The following is a 20,981-nucleotide window of genomic DNA, read 5'->3' as shown; positions in this document are numbered from 1 at the left end:
TGGTATTTTGTAGTTTCTCTTTTGCAAGTGTATATGATCCACGTGTCAGGGGAGGTTGAGCTACCCAAATTTTGACACTGTCCAAAATCTTGGAAAATTGATGCCTGCTAGGCGCCACCTTGAAGCTGCTGAAGAGTGCAGAGCAGAGGAACTGACACGTGCCCCCAGAAGCTTCAGCTCTTCTCTAAAGCAAACATTCAGTGATTTTTCTTTCCCTTCAACAACTGGGTGAAATATGGGGGCTGGAAGCGGGGTGGTTCTGCTGTTTGGAAAGGAACTCACACTTAGCAGCTTGGCCAGTGAAAATGTTGCTGCATACACCCACACACTGGCACACTGTACACTCCAGTGTGGGGAAGCTCGTTAATAATTTGTAGCCAGCATAAAAGCACCCAGGGGACACCAGAGAAGCAGGCTCTCACAGGATCACACGAGATTTTAAGGAGAGGGATTTTGTGGAAGGTTATGAGGAGAAGGGACTGAGAGAAGATGTGTTTGGTGTTGAAGGGAATGGGCAGGGTGAAGGAAGGTCTTTCTCTCCTCCTCCCCTTTCACAGCATTGATCCTGAAACTATCTCTGTTTTCTTGGAAAAATTTACTATTTTTGAATAATATGACTCTTAAATGATTTCACAATAATTTCACACCTAAAAGAAACCCTCAGGGTTTACAAGCAGGTCATCACCCTTGGGACTACAGAGCAGCTTTGCACAATCTCAGACAGCTCACTTAACTCTTGGAAAAAGAAGAACACATGTTTTATATTAGTTTAGATTGACAGAAATATTTCTGTCTGAGAATTGTAGGTACCCCCTGGATATGGAATATGTTATAGGTCACTAAATGTGTGAAATACCTAAGTCATTTTGAAAAGGAGCTTATTTAGGTGGTGGTCCTCCAGCCAGAGTACCTTTCTAGAATACAGTGTATATAGTATGTCCTGAACATAAAGAATCTGGGCCATGTTTATATTTGATTGTAGATTGGCCAAGTTGTCTTATTCATGTAAAAGTAAACCTAACAAGTGATAGCTGTAATGCAAGTATTAGAAGCACTTTTTCACCATCCAGTAGGTATTTCTGAAATAGTTTGAAGAATTTCTGGCAGAAGGAAATTGCATTTCTTGTCATTACATTATGCCCCATGTTGTGATTTTTCTTAAGGAAAACCTGAAGCTGATACATTGTGAGAGTGCCAGGTTATATGAGTGAAAGGAATAATTACTTTCCAGGCTGCAAAATCTTGCTCTATCAGTAGGATTCTGCATTAAAAATGCCAGAAAGAGACAAGCAATTGAAGGCAATTCCATTTATTCTGTTTGGAACACACTGACTGGCCTATTGCAGTCAGGAAAGACATTCAGTCTCTGAAGGAAAACAGTCCAACCTTTTAGTTCTGACTAATCCTGGCTGAAAATAGTTTGCTGGATTTGGCTTTACTGAAGTAAACATAAAGGCTTGAATTATCCAGAAGAATATTTTTTGCATTGCAAAATTAACATTTGTGCAATAGCATTTCCCCATTTTCCCACTGTTCCCAGACTTTGTAATGGCATATAACTTCATAAAGTTGACTTTTGCTGAAATGCATGATGACTATTAAAAATAAAAATACTTCAGTGAAAGAATAAGCTGATATGTGAAGGTTTACACTTAAGCTCTGCATTGCTTTTCATTATCTTATTCAGGGTGAGTATGGATGGTGATTGCTCTCTCCCTTAGTCTGCCTGCTCCTCACTTCTAGATGGACTCTTTGTAAAATTTAGATTGCTCGATTTAATAGCATATCAAGTCTAGAACTACAAAACATTAAGTTACACACGTTATAGTACACATGTATTTATATAAAACGGATTCTTTGCAGCTGACTCACACTACAATTCTAGCCTTGGGACTGTGTATTTTTAGCAGGAAGATAGGATCTATGTGCATATCAAACATGTATCTCATGAGCATTATGTCTTCTGAAAACTGTTAATGTTGGTTCATGTCATCTTCTTGATTTGTAGGGTTATAGCTAACTGGCAGAAAATATTAATGCTTTGAAAATTTCACAGTCTTCTCAAGTTGTGGCCCACAGATAGAATGCATTGTGTTTCATGTGCATGTACGTCTGAAAAAGATGCATTTTTCTGCCTTTTGCAAAACCAGTCTTTCTGCTCTTGGAATCCAGACACAAAGAACTGTTAAAACTGAAATGTTTCATCTCCCACTGCTTTGAAATCTGATGGTAGTTGATTCAAAGCTCAAGATCCCTTGCCAAGTAAAATGACCACATTCATCTTTTGGAGACATGAAGTGATCTTTGGGTTTTTGTGGCTGTGTCACATGGTGCAAAGGCTAGGGGCAATGTAAATTATAAGACTCAGTCCACTTTTGTTTTACGTATGTTTAAATTCTATTAATTTTCTGTGAACTGTAGTTGGAGTTAGTCATCATTTTCAGTCACTTAACTCATTGACCCAAGAAAGATGTGATGACCCAATTGTATTTGGTGACCATGACTACAAGCAGCACAATGAGCTTCTGGAAGTCATGGTAAAAGAAGGGTGTGTGAAAGGGCTATTCAGTGACAGCTTGCTTACAGTAAGAGACTACCACTGATGTCCTCTCTCAGAGAATGCCAAATTCCATTTTATGCATGGGAGAATGCATTCTCAGACCCTCTGATTGTAAACTCCTCATCCTTACCCAGAACTCTGGGATTTGGATCACCCAGGATCCTAGGTGGCAGAACCGGGGGAGGATTGTTAATTTATTATTTGGTTGACTTACTGGAAGAAGAGAATGGTTTCTTTTCTCTTTACCACCCAAATAACCCCACTCTTCTGTAGATCTCATTCTTATTGCTTCTGTGGAAAGTCAAACCAGCTGCTCTCTTCCCAGACCTGGCATCAATTACAGAGCTATTCCCAGCCAATGGCCAAGGCCTTGAGAAGTAAAGGCCTAAGTAGGCAGACAGACAGATCTTAGTTAAGGAAGAAACTGAGATATGGCAATATTAGGTCCATTCACTGCTGTCTACTGACTAAAGCAATTTCTAGGTGCTGAATCATTCTGTTCAGACCTTCCTGAATCAGTCCCAGAATTATCAAACCTTTCGAGCATTCCCAGGTATAACTCTGCTGAGTTCTGTTATGTTTTTCTGAGATAAGGTTTCAAAATCTCAAGTCAGAACAAGTCATGGAATCTTGGAATCTGTTTCTGTCTCAAATCCCTGTTCCATGTTCCTGAAAGGACAACATAAAGTGCAACTCCACACTATAGATGTACACTAACCATCCTACACAGTGTCCAAAGGAATGGTTTCAAGAGAGTGCACACTGAAAATGTTTAAACCATAGGCCTTTTCCTGCCATGAAGTGTGCAATCCTGGGTAGCATTCCCAGGAAGGTATGTTCTGAATGGGATCAGGCATGCTCTGTCTGCCAGAACTTCTCATAAGAAAGCCTATCTGATCAGAGCAGAGTGAGCAGAGGGATAGGGTTCTGTTGCCAGGATCAGAAACACTGATGGCTTGCCTTCGTGTACAATAGAAAGCAATTGTGCTGGGAGGTTAGGCAGTGTTAATAAGGGAATTAGGGGGAATCTGGATTGCCACTTAAATTGTGCTTATTTTTCCTGGATGAATTTTATCCAATAGCAAAAAGGAATTTTGCAAAACTTGTACCCACCCACAGATTTTCACGAAAATGTCACTGACCAAAGACAGCTTTGAATTCTGTATGAATTGACTAATTTCTCCACAGGCATTTTGCCTGGCAAAATCCAGAGTATTTGCTTTGGCTCGGATATTGGGCAGTTTGCTTTTTAAGTGACATTGGATTATGGAATACAAGAAAATAAAGACAGAGCTGGGGCCATTCCCCATTCCTCTTACGGCCTGATTTATTGTTCATGGGCCAACTTTAGTCCCCTAAGACATATCTTGAGAAAAAGTAAAAATTCATTGTAAACTGTGGAAGAAGTTTTTTTCACATCCTTTATTTTGTTATTTTGATAAGACTTGACATTGATGTGATGACCACAATTATATGACCAGAAGGGACCTTAGGAAAACATTATGTAAGCATAGTTACTAGTTACCACTCTACAGCCTTCACATTGGCAATAAATTTTCATAATGTCAAGTATTGATGAGGCTATGGAGAATGGGGGATGTTTTAACATTGCTGGCAAAAGTAAATTGGTGTAAACATTTTGGAAAAAAAAAATTGGGGTTATCTAGTGAACAGAAGATGAGCATACCCAACAAAATCATGTCTCTGTGTCTACTCTAGAGAAAGTCTTGCATATGGCTGCAGGGAGACATGCAAAAAGGTGTTTATTCCATCTCTGTTTTTTAAAACATGTAAGTGTCTTGCCAATGGGTTTCAGCCCTGGGCAAGCTTGGTATGGATTCAATGTGACCAAAGAAATTGACAACAAAACGTTCTTTGGGGTGAAAGGGTTTATTACCCAGCTTGTTCTCCTGGCAGTAGGTCGAGCACTAGCGTCTCTGCCTCCGCCCAGAGCAGTGGGCCGAGCTCTCTATATAGTGCAATAATAGCTTATCGCCATAGGAACCCCAACTTCCCTACAGTAGGTAACCTAACTGCCCAGAGATAAAGTAAAGCAATAAACTGTGGTTAATTCATAATGAAATAATATAAAGGAATTTAAAATTAATAAACTAGATACAGATCTATAGATAGCTAGCAATATGGGTAAGTCTCAAAAAACAATGTTGAAGGAAAACTTAAATGTAAAAGGATATATACAGTATAATACAACTTATGTACACTTAAACACACACTAAGCAATATTATATAGTTGTTGTAGGTATCTAATTACTTGGTTAAATAATGAAATTGTGTAGGCAGGATAATCAGTAACCTTAGGATAGTGGATACTTCTAGAGAGGAAAGAAATAGGAACAATACGATGTGGGGATTTTGCTTTATCTCGTTTCCAAAGAGTAAGAGAACTGAAACAAATACAGCAAAATATTTCTTTTTAGCTGATGGTGGTAAGATGGATGTCATAGTTACAATCTTTTCTATGTTTTTCTGCCTGTTTCATAACTGTAAGTATGTATTTTTCTCTAAAAATAAATGAAAATCAATGAGTGTAACATACCACACATACCATTTTTTTCAGATGAGAACAAATCATAGAGAAATTAAATGATTTTTCTAAGACTCAAATGTTGTTTGGCTGTTGCCTACTGAGCACTTCCAACTTGGGGGCTGCTGGCCTTGGCTGACTTGGGATGGCCTGAAGAGGTTCATTAAGTACCCAGATCTGGGTTCCACCCCCAGAATCTGTGATGTAATGGGCCTGGGGTACAGCTTCCCAGGGATTCTAGTGGGCAGCCAGACGTGAGGACCATTGCTCTGAAAGCTTCCCTGTTTGCTTTGGGACTCAAGAGAAACGATAGCCTACATTGCCCTTTTAGGGAAGGTGTCAGGGGGCAGGGTTTAGTAGAGAGTAAGTCTTCATTATCATCAATGTCCTAACAATGATTAAGGTGATTCGTGTTCCCTTGGAGTAAAACTCAGAAACCAGAGGTAGGAAGATGACAGAGTGACTCTGGTAGTGGCAGATGGCTTTCAGCTGAGTGTCTGTCCATTTCACATACAGAGTACTCATTCTCTGCAGTTAATCATCAGTTAAAGGTCGGGATGAGACTGTCCTGAGCAATTGTCATCGCCACCTCCTTGCCATCCTGAATTAAAAGTGGAACTGACAAATCTCATGTCATTCCCATTTTTAAGTGTAAAATAGCATGTTGTCCCTTCCAAATACAATGTGGCCTTTCTGCTTTTAATATAAAATGATCTTTAAAACATTTTTGCTTCTATGGATATATCTGAAAAGTTGGTAAATTACCAAAATATTGAATTTTCTCTTTTATCAAATCTGCCTGATGTGATTAAATAAATAAAATTAACATTAATATCCTCTTTGTCTCTTGAGGCTGAAACACCACCAGTGAAACATCTGGTAAAGATCAGAGAGAGTGTAGCTTCCAAATCATATCCCACGAGGCACCAGTCTGTCAAATATTTAATGCAAACTCAATGATTTAAAAAAACACAACTAAATTGCAAGATTTTTTTTCCCAATAGTTTTACATAAGAAAGAGATGCCAGCATATTTATCCATATATATACATGTTCAACATACTGCCGACATATATATGTCACCATAAATTACAAACTCTTTAGTATAGGTAAAAGCAAAACCACATAATCCTCTCATCAGATGGGGCACTGACCAGTCTTCAAGGCGTCTTGTCAAATCGAATTTCACATCCCGAAACAGAGTTTAGAAACCTTCCATTTGGTAGTGGTTTAATTTTATTTCCCTTTAGAAGGCATTTAATCTACTTTACCTGGGGATCTGGCCTTTCATGAACTTTGCCCTGAAAATAAATTCATAGCAGATTGGGAGAAACGTTTCAAAGAAAAACATAGTTTATGTTTCTTTGCTCTGTGATTCTAGGATTAATGAAAAACAATAGATAATGAGGGAAACCCTAAGAGGTTAAATATTTGAGGCTTTATCCTCATTAAGCAAAATCATTAACTACATGTTGCTTACCGTTCCTTTTAGTTCATATTTGCTTTGTGTTTTTTTTTCTCTAATTTCATGCCCTGAAATAATGTTCTTAAAATTGTAAAGAATTATGTAAATCTTTTCATAAATGATCTGATTAAAGAAGTATATTTCAAACCTTTTGAGGTTTGTCCATATGTAGTTTTTAATATGTATTTTTCTTAGTTCATTCAGACTGCACTAGTGTGAAAATTAGTTTGGCAATTTATTAGAAACATCTTTTCTGACTTTTGGACTATGTCTTGATTACCTCTGCTTTGAATGGTTGTGTTAACTTCTTTGAGCCCACATAGAACTTGAATGTGTAGAGTGAAAGACCAAACACATTTATTTTTCCAAAAAAGAAGTAGTATGATTCTCTTTAATCTTTCAGAAGTGTTTTCTTCAAGCTCTGGGTAGAATGATGTGGGAAAGAGATGTTTATTTTTTTTTTCCAGGCAGATTTATTAGTTTCTATTATAATTACAGTCAGGGCTTTTAGACTATCACTAAGACAATGGATATCATAACCCTGGGCAGTGGATGTATGGCTGGCAGACACAGAACGTGGGCAGGCAGGCCTCAGTTCCCCATCTGCTTGAATTAATAGGCAACCTCATCCAGAGTGGAGATCGGTTGGTTTAATAGGTGTCATCACTCATATAGGATAGGAGGTTGGTGTAGATAGAAATTTGGTGATAAAATGGAATGAAACCTGTGTGTTCTTACTTTGCAACACAATATATTATTTTAGTATTCTTGGGCAATAGATTGTGGACTTAAGTAGGGAGAATGACTAATCCTTTTGTGAAAGAATTTTGAAGAGTTAAGAAAACATTTAATTTGAAAGGTTGGGAAATCAGAAAATGTGATGACCTTGTTCTGGGCAGGCAGGGGCAGTGTGCTTCAATATTACATTGTGCTCCAAACTTAGGGTGACCATATGATTTATTTTCAAATTGGGACACCTGTGAGGGTGAAAGGGGTCTTGTTTCACTGGAATATCACCGTACACCAGGCTTGTCCTGAGAAAACCAGGATGTACAGTTGTCCTTCCCAAATAGTATGTGCACTGATATGTCTACCCAGTCAGTGCATGTTTATTCATTTTATCACTAAATCATGAACCACGTCCTGTTCTGGAAACTGGGGGGTACAGAATAAGTGGGGCACTCCCCTAAGAAGCGCTGTCTTCTCGGGGGAACAGCTGTATGAGTGGTTATTTACACAATAATGAAACAAGGGCTGTGATACAGGTCCACACAAATTGTTTTAATGGAAAAACGGGAAGAAGCTTCCAACTATGGAGAGTCTGGGCACTCTGTTAGAGGAGGTGACTGCATCTTGAAAGACAAGAAAGGGAAGGAGACCACTGAAGAGGAGCACCACGGTAACACAGGGACATGAAGTAGCCCAGGAAAGAAGTAATTCCCAAGTAGTTTGCTGGTCTGTGACTAGGTAGGAGTGGGAAGGGAGACTGGAAGTTTACCTGGGGCCAATAACAAAGGACTTTTACTCTACCATAAAGGCATAATGTTTTGAAAATTAGAAAGACTCACACTTGGTTACTACAAATGCAAATCCAGTTAATACAAAAAAAATAAATAAATCTTAGGAGGCAGCACCACTAAAGCAAGCACCATACAGGGAAATGCAACTCTGACCTGCCCCAAACCATCTCACTGTCTCTTAAAGGGTGTAGTTTAAGGCTTCCTTAAAATGTACCTCTTGGCAGCTCTCTTTCGAAACACAAATTCTTCTTAAGCTGAGTGATCAACCAGGGACACGCATAACTGGAGACAAGCATAAAAGCATTTTTTGTGGTGGGCTTTACAGAAAGAAGTTCAAAATCTGGAGAAGACTGGAGACCAAAGCTATTTGATCAGTTACGTAGAATGATTAAGATGTGGACAGAGGCTGCAAACATTATCCTGTGTCTGAGTAGCCTTCCATTAGATAAATATTTCCTTTTCTAATCTGTAAAGAGAGTGAAGAAGTGTTAAACAAAGGTTTTGGCTGGTGCTCATTATGCTGAGCCTGTCAGCCCTTTAAGATGTTTTCTCCCACTGCTAAGATTTACTTTGGAATTTTTTTTCTACTCAGACTGAATTAATATGGAACAGAACTAAATGTTTGAGATGGTCAGAAGAGTGCAAATTAAATTCTCATAAAAATGGTGCCTGTTCCCAGCGATTCGATGCGAAACACTGTAGCCTGGGGAGGGCAGAGTGACGGAGAGACTGGCCACCTGGTACTTGAGCTTCCTGCTCCAGTAGCTCTACCCCGTCTGGCGTTTGAGCCTCGCAAGGCCACAGTGGCCTTGTGTGACCAGAGAGGACAGCCTACAGGCAACCTCAGGGGACCCAGGTGTTCAGACTGTTTTTTTCCAGGTTGGTATTGCTCTTCAGATTTACAAGATAGTGTCTCGGGTTTGTCTGTCCAGAAAATGTCTTTCTGTATTTGGGAATGTTTGTTCAAAAATGCTCTAAGTTCGGGGCATGGATATTGGGCTTGGTGAATCCATCCCAGATGAGAAATGTTACTACTGCTCCTCTCTTTCCCTACTGCCACTCCCTTCCCCATTTCCTGTTACAGCTTCTAGTGTGAAACGGTCAGATGAGGCTTTGTTAGCCAAGAGAATGGATTTGGGGTTGGGGGAACAGTTGTGATGAAGGGAAAATGGGGACCCCACCTTAAAGGAAAATCTGAAGTAGAAATCACCTTCTATGGATCTGTGGTGATTCCACTCTCTTTCCCCTCAGCATTTCCATGCTGCCTCAGGGCCCCTCACTTTGCTCCCTATTTTTCTTTCCACCTTTCTTTCCACTCAAGGCTTGCTTTTGGGAAAGAAAATAGCAAAGATCAAATTCAAACATACAACTGGTGAATGACTGAGTAACGATTCAGTGCTCTGGCCCTCCCAGAGGTAGCTACATTTTTACTAGGAAGAAAGGATTAAACCTCCCCCTTACAGGGAAAACTCCTTCAGGGAAATGGGAGGGGAAAGAAAACAACTGTGCTACAAATTCTGAGCTACTAGATTACTTTAATCCTCACTGTAGCCCTCAAAGCGAAGTCATTTGTGGAGTTTGAGATTCATACTCTCTTCTTTCTAGTACATATTCAAAGATCATTATTCATCTTAGAGTGTCCTATCTACAGCACATTGCTCAGTAATTAGATTAACATATAATAGACCTCAAATGTGTATACATACATACATACTTCTCTATCTGTGTGTATATGTGTATGTAGATATATTGATGTAAATCTGTACAACCACATACTTGGAGTTAGGTGATGGATACATAGAGGTTCATTATTCTATTGTTTGTATTTGTGTGAGAATTTGAAATTTTCCATAATAAAAAGCCAAAAATAAATAAAAAAATATTTTTGTGTTAATTTATAGGAAAGAAAAGGACACTTAATTTTCTCCAACACGTCGGAAATGATGCCAACCATTTTTTTTTTCCTTGGGTAACCTGTGTTCTACTGATCTGAAAGCAAATGAATTTTTTTCATTACTCTTGAAGATTTCTGAAATCACTCTGCTTAAGAATGTAATGAGCGATACTCTTAGGCACTAACATGATATTTGCAAAAGCAAAGGACAATAATAAGCATTATTGGAATATATTAAGAAAATCTAACTTCTGGAACAGACTCTAGCCCCAGATCTCAGTGGCTCAGTATGATAAAGGTTTATTTCTTATTCATGTTCTAATGCAGCCTGTGATCATCTAGTAACTCAGATCCTTTAATATGATGGCTCCACAATCTGAGTCCAGGATGAAAGACAGGATGCTGAGGATTGTGCAGAAGGTTTTAGGGGTCAGGTGTAGAAGTGATGTTCTTTACTTCTTTCCATATCCCATTGGAATGACATCACATGACCCCAGGTAAATGCAAGAGAGGCTGGAAAGTGTGGACTTCTTGTGTGCATAGGAGGAAATTAAACACAAAATACCGTATCTGCTGCGTGAAACTGAAAGTGCCCCTCCTGCTACAATCCTGATTTATCCCAGTTCTCTGTATCCCCTTGAAAAGAGGAAACCTTTCAGTCTTAATTTTTGAGCTTTGTATGAGTAGCAACCCTGTCTCACCAAAGTGGTTTTGGTAAAGACCGTTTCTTTTTTCTTATCAGAGCTGGCTCCTATAACTTGCTTTTCAACTTACTAAGTCTTTCCAAGCCTAACCATTTTTTTCTTATTTACTCTCCAGGGATTCCATTGCTATACAGTCACCGCTGCTGGGAAAGCTCTTGTTATCTCAAGTGAATTACTCAGTTTTTCCCACCTTGTCCAAATTACATGTTCTTGGTGGATAATTCCCCACTGCTCATCATCTTTCTAAGTCATGAGGATGTATGATGTCTTCACGTCCCACAAGCACTCACCCTTGAGGGAGATCTGCTTATTATTGAGGGCAAGGTCATAAATGAATCACCAAGAGATCCACCACTGTGAGCAGAAATTTGGTGTGAGGGCTATTTCTTTAAGACCCTGAAACACAATATCCTCCATCTGTTCATAAAGTAGCTTATTTGATATACACACTGTGATCATAAATGCTCTTCTATTCTCTAAGGGCTTGCTTTTGGTCGTGAACTGGCACACACTCAAGGAAAAAATGACAATGTGCCTCTATGGACACTTTTGGTCCATTTCCATAAATATATTCAAACAAAGTGAAAGTGCCTGGCTCTTTATAATATGCCTTTTAGTGTGTTTAAGCTTGCAAAATTACCCCCAAGGATGACAAATTGTAAACATCATGCAATACTGCAGCCCAGGTTCAAGGCCTGTCTCAGTGTTCTGCCGACATTCACCCTTCCTAGAAACGTTTAAAGTGTTTTAGGAAAATGAAGCTAGGCAAACAGGCTTATCAGGAGCGACAATAAAAAAAATCATTGATTCTAATTAGACGGCGTCACATATACAGAAACAAAGCTGCTTTTGTGCAGCGTAAAGCCTACCTGTTCTCTGAAAGACATGGAGTGCTTTCCAGTGGCTTTAGATAATCAGTCTGACAAGGTTTCAGGTCCCTGACCTTTTGGCCCATCTCAAGTGATTCAGCTGCACTTGTCGAAACTTGTCCAAGGTGTTGATGGGAGGTGTGCCTGGGATACAAGTTGTTATAAAGGTGTGACAATGAGACAGGTGCTGTTTTTTTTTTTTTGAAAGTCCTAAACTGCGTCATCAACCAATGTGGGAAGTATTCAGGTCCCTGAGGCAAGGACTGACTTTCTTGTAATTATCTCTAGTTGTCCCTATAGCAGGTACTTGCACCAACAGCCCAGCATGCTGCTGGTGAGGAGTCCGGTAGCTCGGGCTGAGTCACCCTGCTACTCTGGTACCGTGTGCCCCAGGAAGGCCAGCTTTCCACTGTAACCATGGAATGGGGCCTTTATGATGGAACCAGTCAAGGAAGGAGTTACATAATCTGTGTAAATAATGGAGAAATCATTCTGATTGCTTCCCCCATTGAGGTAGTAAATCAAAATCAATAACTGTGTCACTGTCACTTTTCTTGAATCCAGAACCTCAGAAAAACTGAATTTCACTAGACCTCAGGGTCAGGAGCATAGATCTTGGTAAATCAATGGGCAATTTATCTAAAAACTAAGAGTACATATTGACCATTTGCAGGGTCAATGATTTATTTTCAAGGAGAAGTTTCATAAAAGGCTATTTCCTCCAGAAATTGGTTTGCTAATTACTATCAGTGAGTAATAGCGGTCTGCAAAAAAAAACAAAAAAACTCCGAAAAACCCATTGTGTTCTGAAGGAATGATGCTGCCAGGTGTCTTGACAGGTTCCTGCTGCACTTGTCAAACAGCTGTGCCTGGGAATGAAATTTTGAAGTTGGATTCTCACTTAGCAGAGATTTGAATAGGCTTAATTGCGGGTGTCTGCAATGGGGGACAATATAAAATTCTTATATACAGAATTCATACATTTATAAAAAACATACTGACCACCTCTAAATCACTTCATTTTTTTTCCTCTTCCATTTTTACTCAGATGAATATTATGTAAAATTCAGAGATTGAATCTTGATCCTGCTCCATTGGTCTAATAAAAGAAAATGGTCTTAATATGAAGCGGAGTTGTAAGGTCATTTCTGTAATTGTTTCACTTAAAAATCTTTAAGGCTTTAAAATATTTGGTTTGTATTTACATTTTAATGCAGTCATTAATCTGATTACAGGTATACATGCTCTCTGTGGTCTTTAAAAGTGACTCTCACGTGCAAACAGGTCTCTGATGACTGTCTGTATTTAACTCATTCAACTATTTGTTGAGCAGCTGTTGCATGCCAGCCTCTCTTTTAGGCCCTGAAGATATAGCAGTGAACAGATCAGGCCCAAGACTCCCTGCCCTGTTGGAGCTTACACGTTAGAGGGGGAGACAGTAAATAGTCCAGATATATGGGGGATTTTGTAGAGAGTGCAAAGGCCTGAGGCAGGAGTGTTGGCCTGGTGTATTCTAGGAACATCAAGGAGTCCAGGGTGGCTGGAGTTGTGTGAAAATGTTGGAGAGAAAAGAGAAAGTCAGGGAAAATATGGTGGCTGGATTGTTTAGGGCCTTGTGGGCCATTGAGAGGATGGTTTTGAGTTGAAGAGTGGTAGATCTTACTTATGTTTTAATACATTCGCTGAGTACTGTGTGGAGAGTATATTGAAGCAGAATGAGTAGAAGCAAGAAGACCAAATTTCTATGAATAGGATCATTGCAGTAGCCTTCTCTCTGGTCTTGCTGCTTATGTTCAGTGGTGGAAGTTGGGAAAACAATTAGATTCTAGCAATAAAAAAATAGTTGGACCTGACAGGATTTCCCAATGGGTTGGAAATGCATTGTGGGAGACAGCAGTGTCGGGATGACAGCAAGATTGAGCTTGCATTATCTGGAAGAATGGGAGTTACCATTCACTGACATGGGGGTGACTGTGGGAGGTTTGGAAAGAAAGCAAGAGTTTGTTTTTAGACTTGTTATGTTTGAGGATCCTGTGGTGAGTTCCAAGTGGTGATCAGTCAAGTCTAGACTGATACAGTTTGGGGTCCGTTATGTATAGATAGTATTCAAGGTTATGAGATTGGTTGACCTGATTCAAAGTGAAATGAGTGAAGTCATGAAAAAATTGACATCTGCATTCCTGGGTTCTGCAGTTGGGGGAGGGGATGGTGAAAGGAGAGATGACTAGGAGTGGAGTTCTCTCCACCAAACACTGAGTATCTCCTCTGCCCTGCTTTGTGTGTTGCCCTGACCTCAACCCTCATGTACCTAGGAGAATTTCAAAGGGCCATTAAAGAGAAAACGACAGGGTTGAAGAGGTCGTTCCACATTGGCCTGTCATTGGCATACCTGTATTTGTGTCTCTAAACCAGAAGAGAGGCAGAATAAACAAGAAGGACATGTTCCAAAAAAACAAAAAGGTCTCTACCATCACAGTATTATTCTCTTGAAATGAGGGGCTGTTAACAGTGATAGGGTCTATATATCTTAGCTCATATAGAACCTAATAGTGGGTAAGCAGACAATGCAAAAAATAGTATTGTCAGTTCTACCACTGGGGTGACATCAAGGTGACAAGGAGTCCAGGAGCTGACTGCATGACTCTTGGGCAGTGTGTGTTGAGGGGATTCAGAAAGCAATGGCTAGTTTTTTTCTTTTCCCACCTTTCCAACAGTGAGATGCTGAGATTCTGTCTTTTCATAATTTAATTTCTTAGTGAATTTGATGGTATCTTGTGTTCCAGAGTGTATCTTCTCATCTGCTTGGCTGATTTCTACTTAGAGAGCCTGCTGCAGTTTTGATAAGGAGCCACATGAAATGACTACTAGCTGGAGGCTCTCAGGGGTTCTATTCAGGTTTATGTTCTAAATGTGTAAGTTGTGTGAAAGGCCCAGGGACTCTCTTCTTGGCCATTGAAGCCCAGTGAATCTGTGAAAATAAATCTAATTTTAAGATCACACAATTATATTTCTTTTTATTATACAAACAGCTTAATGAAAACCCTTTTGTGTACCAGGTATTGGGTTTGTTTACTGTGGATTATGATAGCATGGGAACAAAACCTTACATTTTATCTTTGGAAAATTTTATGATGTTCATGTCTATGGCAATAAAACTTTGTTGGCTCCAGCAGGATGCCTCTTTTATTTAACTGAAGTGTTATGTCACATCTATATCCAGAGAGGGGATAAAGATTTTTTTCTGTTTATATTTATTTTTCCCTTCTGTTGCCTCCCATCTCTCTCCATCTTTCTAGCACCTACTCACTCCCTCTGTTTTTTTTCCCCTATGCAAAGCTATTGAGAGTGACTGCAAAGAGAAAGTGGAGGTTATAACAGTGCTTAAAACCTGTTTATGTGTGTTTCCATCCAGTGACTGTGAATGAAAGCATATTCAGTGCTTAAAAACAGTGACATTTAATATTTAAGCCTGTATCTTATGTCTTGGGGGCTGTCTGATATTCTCTAACAAGGTGTACTGTTCCACTAGTTAGGACAGGGCTTTACAACATTCCATTACTGACATTTTGGACTGGATGGTTCTTTGTTGTTGAGGTGCTCTTGGGAATTGCAAGATGTCTATCTGAATTCCTGACCTTTACCCACTGGATGCCAGTAGCACTCCCAGTAGTGACAAAATGTCTCCAGGCATTTGCTGTATATCTCCTGGGGGACAAAATTGCTCCTGGTTGAGAACCACTGAGTTAGGGAAACCTGAATTTATTCATTCTAAGACAGGGCATTTATTTTGAGATTAGAGCCAGCACCTGAAACACAAATATTTGGCTTAGAAAACAACAAATTTCACTTGTTATTGCCAGTGAGAGCTTGTGAGAGCCTCTCCCTATTCCCTGGTCTCACCAAGGACCCTGGCCATGACCTCTGCAACTTCTGTTGGTTAGTTGATGATGAAGTAATACTTCATGTGTCCACAAGATTATAGTAGGAAGGGATGTAAATTGTTCCAAGTATCTAGTTGACCCTGGGATTTCCTTTCCTTATAGGAATGCTGATATAAATGGAGGATTGGTTCCCATCCCAGAAGAATGGTTTTATCTAGACTTTCTCCTCTTTTGATGGGGAAGCATCTAGAGAGGAAATGGTGTGATCTTCTGAGCCAGAATTTCAGCCATAGATGAGAAGAATCTCTCTCAATGTTCAATTTCTCACCAATGTCAGAGTGAAACCAAAATGTACTGAAAATATATAGACATTTAAAAATCAAGTTTTTGCTGTGTCTGTTCTAGGATGGTCTGCTTTTTTGACTTAAGAAATGAAACTAATTCCACTCTTCCACTTAGAGTGAGTCATCAAGAGAAGGCACATTTGCTGCCCAAGACGGCCGTAGATACCACAATGACTCCCTGATAGGAAAGGGAGTTCTCTTGCCATCACGGCCCGACTCTGATAAGCCAGAAGAAATGAGATCTACAACTGTGTCAAGCCGGCAGTCTTGTCAGATTAAGTACGATTAAGCTTTTTTAAGTCAGCTAATTGGAAGAAATTTAAAAGCAGTTTTTGGGAGCTACATCAGGAAAATAGCAGGTATAATTATCATTCTTTACATTATTATCCTAAGAAGAATAATTTCCAAAATACAAGATGTTGATTGTTTAGCCAGCTCCTGTTCTGCCCAGGAGATTTTCTGAGTCAAGATGTTGGTGATATTTTATACAGAATGACTAGTGGCAATAAAACAGACATTGACAAATGAAAGTGACCTTACATGGTTTATACAGAATAATAAAAAGCCCACCATACTTATGACAGAAGAAAATTAAGTAGGAACAGCTGTATTTGGACATTCACTTTTGGACCCCGAGAGAAAAGAGTTTTCATGGTTTGAGACAGACTGTAAGGAAGCTGAACCCAACCCAAGATAATAACATCTTCCATTTGTTAAGTCAGATTTACAAAGCACTGTCCCATGCACAATCTCTGGGATTCTCACAGTAATTCTCTGAGGTGGAAATGGTGGTTGCAGTTTTCATTTCCATTTTAAAATGAGGGAGCAGCTCATCCGACTTTTCTAAGGTCATACAGCCAGTAAGTACTGGGTTGTAAACCAGGACACAGTCTGTTGGACTTCTAGCCCAGAGCTTTTTGCCATTCCTCTACAGCCTGCCGTGACATTGTTGTGAGTTAGTTTACTCTGTTCCATACTCTGCTACTTCTCAGGGCTAGTTCCTAGTTACTTCTCACTAGGGCTGCTACATTGCACAACTCTGGGGCCACCATTCACTTGATTTGCCTTCTGGGTTGTATAGTAGAGGATCCTTGGAGGAACACTGGCCCATAGACTGTAAAGAATTCTATCCACTGGACAGTTTTCTACCCCCAGAGTTAATTAAAATTGTACAATGATGCAGTGGGTAAGTAAAATATCTCTCTGTGCCTGGAAACTTTACACAAATCACCATTTCCCCTTTTTCCCCCTTGATGCTATGCTGCTGAAAACGCCATGTAGCTCTATAATATGAAAACGGACACTCGAGTCCTGCTAAATTAAATGAAAAAGGTGCTACTGGTTTTATTCCTTTGATTCAAGGAAGGCCCTGGTGTTTGACACAGGATCATTTCATCTTGTTTATAAGTAATGTAATTTTCTCCTTTTGAACTTAGTTATTCTGGAAAAAATGCATTTTTACTTAGTCAAAACTACATATCTCTGAAGCATGTTATCAAGGAATATTGGAAATGAGTTTTTTTCATTATTTGTTTTTCCTAATTAGGTGTCTTTCATCCTATTTTGTGTTATATCTCCTTTTAAAAAAATATGTTGATATGCTGTCACATGTTTTCTAGAAACTATTTGTCCTTTTTTTGTGAGGACATGAAAGAAAATACGATCAAGTTTGTGGGACCAAAATAAATATAAGAAGATAAGTATAGTGACTCAGATAGTGTGTGGTTTAACATTTAACAGGTTAGCAGGGAGTGAGGCCAATTAAGATGGGAAGAAAATTATTTGCCAGTGTAAACCTCATACTCTTACACTACTTCACTAGTTTTGGTTCCTGTTGTAAGAACTCTGATTTCTCTTACCAATACATAATAGAAAGAAAACTAAGTAAGAGTGACACTACAACTTTCCCTTTTTATGCCATCTTACCACTTTTCAAAACATCCTTCTGTAGTATGTGTTGTTTTACTGCTGCAAAATCCAGTGTGGAGGGCAGAATGGGCAGTTTTATTTTTTCCATTTTACAGGCTAGGAAACTGAGGCTCAGAGAAGTTTGGGGAGAGAATGGCCCAAGTTAATCAATCATATGACAGAGTCTTCTTCATATTAATGTTGTAAATCCTCTCATTATCACTGGAATGATGTTAGTAATTCAAAGGCGAAAACACATTTTAAGCAATTTAAATTGTATGTGGACTGAGGTAAAAATAAAATGCTAACTTTTTGAAACACAAAGTCACATATTTCTGTTCATATCTAATGTGCAACTTACTGTGTCCTGCAAAATGGAACCCAATAGAAATTAGGTTTGGGAGGGGCTTAGAGAGTCAGACCCCATCTTGGAGTAGGACTCTGTTATGGGTTGAATTGTGTCCCCCCAAAGATATGTTGACACTGTCATCCATAGTACTCAAAATGTGACCTTATTTGGAAATAGGGTCTTTATAGAGGTGATCAAGTTAAAATGAAGTCATCAAGGTGGGCCCTAATCCAGTATGACTGGCATCCTTATAAAAGGGGAAAAGTTGTACACAAAGACAGGCATGCGCAAAAGGCAGATGTCAGGAGACAGAGACGCGGAGAATGCCACATGCATACGAAGGCAGAGATTGGAGTGATGCATCTGCAGGCCAGAGCAAACCACCAGAGAAGCTAGGCATGGACCCGTGATCCTCCTCACGGTCCTCAGAAGGAAGCAATGCCTCTGACACCCAGATTTTGGCCTTCTAGCCTCTAGAATTACAAGAGAATACATTTATGTGTATTTGCTGCCCAGCTTGCTGTACTCTGCAGTAGCAGCCTTGGGAAACCAGTAGACTTCCCTCGGCGCTGCCTGTTGACAAGCTGCTGCAGGTGAGCCCTGCTGCTGCCTTCCCTTTGTGTGTCCTGACTACAGTGAGCCAGGCAGCAGGGCACTGGACTTCATCCTGAAGGCCCTGCGGAGTCACTGGAATATATTAAGAGAAGGAAATAAACCTGTGGTTTAAATGCTCACTTTGTGTATGGTGTGGAGCATGATCTGGGAAGCACAGTCAAAGCGACTGTGGGCCAGTAAGGAGAGTTTTATACTGGCCCAGTTGGGAGATGGTGAGGGCACAACTAAGGGGAGGAGGCCCTGAATTCCTCATTCACTCCTTAGGTTTCTCAGATGGTAATCCAGCACCGCCTCGCCTGTACACACTTTCTCTTAACTTGTGGGCCAGAGCAGGGTATACCAGTTGTCCCTTTGGGACACATTCTGGTCTGTTCTATATCAGGGCTCCAATTCATGGCAGTTATCACACTATGCTCTGGACACTACAGTCCTCTGAGCTCTGCACGCAGATTCGTTCAATGTCTTTTGGCAGTATATGAGAGCTGACTTGGAGAGATGAATTAAGTAAGCTTCTAGGGGAAATTAAATCATGACTATCTATATTTGAATCAAGATCCCTGAATTTTATGCCTAAACTTTGATCATGGTTTTTTACTGTAAAGGGAAAGTAAAAAGGTAAAGAAGTATGATGTTGCAGCAAGAGTAGGACAGAATATATCAGTAAATTAGAAATTAGATTAAGTTTAGAGCCATCCTGATAGTTTTAAGGCACAGTAGTACTATATACAGTTGGAAGAAAGAAAGTGGTAGAGGGCCTTAGTTCACATCCAGTTAATCTCTCAGGGTAATTTGTTTACTGGATTCTGCTGCCAAACCTATGAGTTGCTTTCTTCAGGGGTGAGGGTTAGTTGATGAAACGATTTATTATGTTTGTATTTCACAGCATATCGATCTTGCTCATGGAAAATGTTAGCGCTGTCCCTGCTATATCATTCATCTTCCACTCCCCCATTCATTATTCCCATCCCCCAAGAGTAATTCTTGTATCACAGAGGGACATCTCATTAGGAATATACCAAGGTCAGTGAATGACGTGGCTCTGTGTGTTGCTGCAGGATTTTGTAAATGCAGTCATTATTCAAAATTGCAAGGGGGAATTAGTATTTAAATAAGAAAGTGTTATAAAGTCTTAAAGTGGATCTTTTCTTAGCTTCAGTAGAAACCAAATTCTGAGAGACAGAAATTTGTTTTTATTTTCATATCTCTCAACTGAACCAGCCCTTCCTTCTTTAAACATCCAGTGTCCTGCTGTGTAGAAGAATCTGTCGACCTCTCATTGTGATACTGAGATCCTGTTTTTAAAAAGTTATGAACTACTTCTATATATATAAAGCTGTAAAAATGATATAGCAAACACCTAAATAGACAATGAAACAGAATACAGCCCAGAAAGGACCCACAAATAAATAGAAACTTCTTATTTCAGAATTCTGGTGGTGTTTTTTCTTTTTGCCTTGACTGGGTAGTGGCCATTCCTGCTACTTTGGGGGATGGTGCAAACCTGGCACCACTGGGTTCTTAGGACATAATACCGATAAGCTCCCCACGTTGATCATAGGATATGATGAGGAGATATTATGGACAGTGCACAAAGTGCTTCGTGTTTTACAACAGCACAACACACACACATGATTTTTTTATTATAGACTATTTTATCTTGGCAAAATATTTTGGTCACTGTGTGATGCTTGTAGAGTCTCTGATACTTTGCTTTGAATTATCCATTAACTTCTGATATCTTCAGTCAAAAGTTCCAGAAGAGGAAGGAAGCCAGGGGAGGTAGTCATAGAAAATGCCACCTCCCTCCAAATGCCTTCTCACTGAAGGGCACACAGTTGACCTCAAAGAGCAAGTGACAGAAGCATCAGGTGAGCCACACCTTCTACCCCCAGGTGAGCCCTGAAGCCCAGGGTTTCATGTCGGCCCATGTTCTTCTCTCTTCCTTCTTACAAGGCAGACATCCTATTAGTGTTCTCAGTCTTCACTCAAGCAGAGGCTCACTCATACCATTTTACTTTCAATCCTGGAAAAATCTTTTCCTTTTGCCTCTTAATTTACAGTAGAGGCAACCTTGGTCTCAAGTGGCTTTGGGTGGCAGGAAATTCTGAGAGTGGGTATTCCTGCTCCAAGGAGTGGAGATGTGATGCTCTGCAACCTGTAGGTCCTTCTTGGGAAAAAGATTTCTGCAGACAGAACTCTCTTCATGGAGTTAGGAGCAACTTATTCCCAGCTTACCCCACCTTTGGTTTCCTGTCCTCCCTCAGTCTATAAGCTGTCTTCTCCCCACCCCACTGATGCTTCTCCCCTCCCCTTTCCCTCCAGCCTTAT

General features: G+C 39.8%; 1 protein-coding gene across 6 annotated transcripts in view; it reads left to right on the top strand.

Annotated features, from left to right (window-relative positions):
- GLIS3 (GLIS family zinc finger 3) overlaps positions 1-20,981 on the top strand; it is a 429,892-nt gene that overhangs the window by 138,671 nt on the left and 270,240 nt on the right. The window lies entirely within an intron of this gene.

The sequence above is a fragment of the Manis pentadactyla genome, chromosome 3 (assembly GCF_030020395.1).
Source record: "Manis pentadactyla isolate mManPen7 chromosome 3, mManPen7.hap1, whole genome shotgun sequence".
Lineage (NCBI taxonomy): Eukaryota > Metazoa > Chordata > Mammalia > Pholidota > Manidae > Manis > Manis pentadactyla.
The sequence above is the reverse complement of the archived record's forward strand: the minus strand, read 5'-3'. Positions and strand labels throughout refer to the sequence as shown.